Raw genomic sequence first — 4,912 nt, forward strand, 5'->3', positions numbered from 1 at the left:
TGGTGCACAAGGATATTTTACAATCATCTCAGAGTCTTGACTTCAATAACCCTGCACCTTTGGAAGAGAGTTGCTACGTGCACCAAGAAGATGGGCAATCATACCACAGTGAGCACATTCCTTCTGTGGGGATTTTCCAGTTTCCCAGACCTACAGAGTCTCCTCTTTGTGAAGATTTTCTTCTCCCAAGCTATCATCCTAGCTGCAAATGTGTCCATAGTGGTGGCCATCAACCTCAGTCACAACCTTCACATCCCCATGTAGTTTTTCCTCTGTGGTCTCTCCTTTTCAGAAACCTGTACCACTATGGTAATCATCCCCCACGTGTTGGTGGACTTGCTATCAGACAGTAAGACCACTTCTCTTCTTGAGTGTGCCACACAGATGTTTTTCTTCTTTGGCTTGGCAGGCAATAACTGCTTCATCATGGCTGCCATGTCCTATGACCGTTAACACTGCTATTCACAACCCACTGCACTACTCCATCCTGATGACCCGTAAGATCTGCTTTCAGCGGATGATGGCGGCTCGGGTGGTTGGGTTCCTGGTTTCTGTGTGCATTGTCCTCATAGTATTCAACTTGTCTTCCTGTGACTCCAACACCTTCCAACACTTCTTTGCGACATCTCACCTGTGGTCTGCCTTGCTTGTGACTATACTCCCTATCATGAAATGGCTATTTTTCTGCTCTCTGCCATGGTGTTGGTGGGCAGCTTTATTTTCATTATGATTTCCTGTGTCTTCAATGGGTCCATAGTTATGAGGACGCCCTCTGCCCAGGGGAGGTATAAGGCCTTCTCAACTTGCTCCTTCCACCTCACTGTAGTGTGCATACACTATGGATTTGCTGGCTTTGTCTATTTGAGGCCCAAGCACAGTGACTCATTCCCTGAAGATATGCTGATGGCTGTGACACATACAGTGCCAACACCTCTGCTTAATCCCATTGGTTCTTTTTAACTTCAGTGATTATATTTTTCAGATCTAGAAACTTCCCTTGGTTATATTTCATAATTCTATTTCTTTGCTGAAACTTTTCTACTTCAAAGAAATAGAATTTCGATGATTGCTTATTGAAGCATTTGTTTGATGGCTGCCTTAAAATCCTTACCAGATAATTTTAACATTCTTTTCATCTTGATGTAGACATATATTGTCTTTTCTCATTGAACTGTGATTTTTCTGGTTCTCGGTATGACAGTGATTTTTACTGCAGCAGAGACATTTGGGATATTATGAGACTCTGGATCAGATTCAATCTTTTTTTAGGAGGATGTCCCCTGTCACTGCAACTACTAGGTGTATGTGTATCTCTCCAGCTTCCTGCTGAGCACTACTGACACAGCTCTGGGAAAATGGAGTGCTGACACCCACTGCCTCCTTGCAGATGAATGAGATGCAAGTGCAGCTCCCGTCACCACCCTGTCGTCTCCTTCCCAGTTATAGTGTGATGCCAATTTGCACACCTCCTTTCTTCCAAGTAAGGTCAGTTCCTTGTTGGGCCCCACTGCCACTAGGGAGGGGGAACCTGCAGAGCTGGCTCACACTGTTTTGTTGTTGCAGGTGGAGGTGGAAGCTCAGGTCCCCACTGGATCCCCACTCACAAGGGGGGTGCGGTTACAGGGGAGCAGAGAACCAACTAGTACCGCCTCACACTCCCTCATTGTCTCATTGCTGCCAGATGACAGAGGAGGTTCATTTCGCTGCTGGACCCCACTGACAATACCCTGGCAGGGGAATCAAAGGGTGGGCGGGGTGAAGAATACCTCCCTGCTTGGCCCCAGTGAATCCTGCCGGTGGGAGACAGGTACCATTTTTCCACTGGTATTTGTCTGGAGTAAGACAGGTATTGCCAAAATGTTTTCTATTCTGTTAAGGTCACCCTTTTCCCAGTTCTTTGGCTAGCAAGAACAGACTTTTCTTAAAGCTTTCTTTTTGTCTGTGTCTCTTGATGGTTCTGAGTTGGAGGTTTGTGCAGCAATCTGTACAGGACATATGGAAGCAATAAGAAAATGCAGGGACTCAACACTATGTGATTTCCTCAGGTCCAAAGTCCCGAAGGGTTTGCCTTCTTCTCTGTCCTGTTTAGAATCTTCCTATGCTTGTTTGTTGTTTCATCTAGGAATGTTTTTAGTAATAAGAGGGAGGACCTGAAGGGTATGGAGCAACTTCATCTTCAATGAAACCAGAAGTCTATGCCTTCAAACATTTAACAATATTTTTCCTGCTTCTTATTTACTTTGTGACAGAAAGGTGATCTAATACAAGTTTGCCTGACATATCCAGATGTAGGAGTCTGCATACTTACTCTGAACAGAAAGGGCTGGCTAGAAAGAAATGTGTCCCAGACAAATGAAAGTCCTCTAGTGGTGAAGTATTAAAGAGCCCCTCATTCTGCCCCTCCACAGAGAGTATGTGCCTTAAAAGAAGTCAGAGTATTAAGAGGATATTTGTGACCTTGAACTTTTGCTTAACCTTTATGTGCCTCAGTTACATCTTCTGTAAAGTACGAATTACAAAACATCTTTTGGGGTTATTCTGAGGATTAATTGGGTCACTACTTGTAATTACTGGGAACAGTAACTGGAAGGTAGTAAACTATCTCCTATTGTTAGCTCCTTTGCTAATTCTCTTGCTACTGCTACTACTACTCTTACTAACATTTGACTTGTACATGTTCTAACTCTCCAACCATTCCAAGGCATAAGGGAGACATTATTCAGCAGAGAGTGATTACATAGCTTTTACTAAACCAGGCTGAGATGCTATTTACCAATCTGAGTTAAACAGTGGCATGGCAGTGGTGTAACTGCGGTGAGCATGGGTTTGTGTAAAAGCCTATCACAGGTGTGGCAGGGTCTGACACAAACGTTCCATCACTTGAATCAGGCTGACATTCAACAGATTCAAAGGCCGCCAAGTCAGTGGTTCATGCTAGAGCAAAACCTTCATACATCCACTCATTTATTAATTTTTCATTCATACATTTTAAATATACATTTATACTTACTGTGTTGCAGGAAGTGTGTAAACATTAGACACACAGGAAAAGAAAGACATTAAACGTGTCTACATGAAGAGTCCAGAATTTTTGAGAAAACAAATACTGAATCTGTAGTTGCAAGTGCACTGAGTATTCTGAAAAAAAATATGCGGTGGTGGGGAGAGCTACGGGGGATAACAGGTGTGCTTAATTTGGTCTGGAGCTTGAAGAAGGCTTCCAAGAGGATGGGAAACAACATTTAAGTGCATACATATAGCATGTTGCTGTTACACAGGTGAGAGGGAAAATGCATTCAGGCAGAGGTACTGCATGTGAGAGGGTCCTAAAGTGGCAAAGAATATGGACATACTTGTGGTTTTAAAAGAATACCAATGATACCTAGAGTTTGAATGTTTGGGGAATGAGGGAAGAGTGCTGAGAGACAGAAATATAACAGGGACACATTCAGGACTTTGTAACCATGTTAAGAATTGTTGCCTTTATTCAAAGTCTTTGGGGGATATTAACAAAGGAATTAATCTATTTAGATTTTTTTGTTTGTTTTGTTTTGTTTATTCAAGACCCATGTATTCTCTAGTTCTGCCCACATGGAGACACCCTCCTTGAAAAGGCATTGAATCCTTCCCTTCACTTTAACACCTTGTGCGAAAACACGTGTTCTGAGGTTTCAACTATGAGATCCACATTCTTAAAGCACTGATTCTTAAACCTCATCTAGATTTCTCCCCTTGGATGGGGGGAGATGACCCAAACACAGAGAAGAACAGTTCAGGACTGTGGGCTCTGCTCGCCCAGAAGACCTTGCAGCTGCCCTGACCACCCGGCTGGAGCCAGGATTAGGGCTCTGAGACGAGAAGAGCCTGCTGAGCTGCCGCCACCGCCCCCACCCCCGTCCTCTTCACTAGGCTTGCTGTCACCTCTAGTTTCCCTGGAGTGTGGGGATTCCAGACGGTCTCTGCTCACACTTCTGTATCCCGCCTGCTGCCTCAGCACTGCTGATCCACACCAACGTTCCACACACAAGTTATTTTATAAGCCTGCGGGTTCTTTTTCATCAGAGGACATTCCCAAGGCCATGACTTCCCTGGCTCCCCACTGCCCTTGCCAGCACACTGGATGTGCGTGGCCACCGTGCTGAGTCGGGCACACCCCCTGGCTCCCCTCCGGCGCACTCTCCTGGAGGACTGAGGGCGGTGCCCTGGGCTCATCAGCAGGACCTGTCCTGAAGCCAGGAGTGACAAGAGCCACACCTGCAGGTCTATTCCACTGACCAACCACTCAGGACCGAGCTGGGCCCACGGACCTTGGTCTGGATTGTGTCGGCTGGTCATTCTTGCCGAGGTTCACAGGCCAACAGCCAGTGTCCTTCCTTCCCTGCTCATCACTGCACCAGCGGCTCACTCCTACCTGCTGCCGTCATGCGCCTGGCAACCTCGTGTTCCGGGGCCAGCCAAGAACTGAGACCCCAGCAGGCCCCTAGTTCCCAGCAAGCAAACTCCCCATTAAACTACTGCTGCCTAGCCGTGTTCTCGAGGCTTCAGAGCCGGGAAAGTGCAGAGAGCATAGCAGGCCGCGGCGCCCCCAGCCCCAGACCCGCGATGCTCCGCGGAGGCGCCGGAACCTCCCAACACAAGCGACCTCTGCGCCCGCCCGTCCCGTGGACCCGAGCGCATCTCCAACCACCGCGACCCAGGATGGAGGCACGGGGCGCGCGGCTCGGCCGGCGGCGGGCACTGGGGCGGGCGGGGACCCGGGCTCCGGCCCCGAGGCTGCGCGGACCCGCCAGGCCCACCTCCATCCCCGCCGCCCGGAAAGCAATCTATTTAGATTTATGCCATGGTTGGTATATGGAGAATGAGTTGTTAAGACAGTAAGAGAGGGGAGAGGAAAGCTGGTTAGAGTTCTATT

The 4,912-nt window shown here is 47.6% G+C and overlaps 1 pseudogene across 1 annotated transcript; it reads left to right on the forward strand.

The window, feature by feature from the left end:
• Window positions 1-7: 7 nt before the first annotated feature.
• LOC309667684 (olfactory receptor 10Z1-like) lies at window positions 8-4,622 on the forward strand (annotated as a pseudogene). The gene has a single exon. The product of its transcript is annotated as an olfactory receptor 10Z1-like (transcript).
• The last annotated feature ends 290 nt before the right edge of the window (window positions 4,623-4,912 follow it).

The sequence above is a fragment of the Balaenoptera physalus genome, assembly GCF_965194825.1.
Source record: "Balaenoptera physalus genome assembly, chromosome: 10".
Lineage (NCBI taxonomy): Eukaryota > Metazoa > Chordata > Mammalia > Artiodactyla > Balaenopteridae > Balaenoptera > Balaenoptera physalus.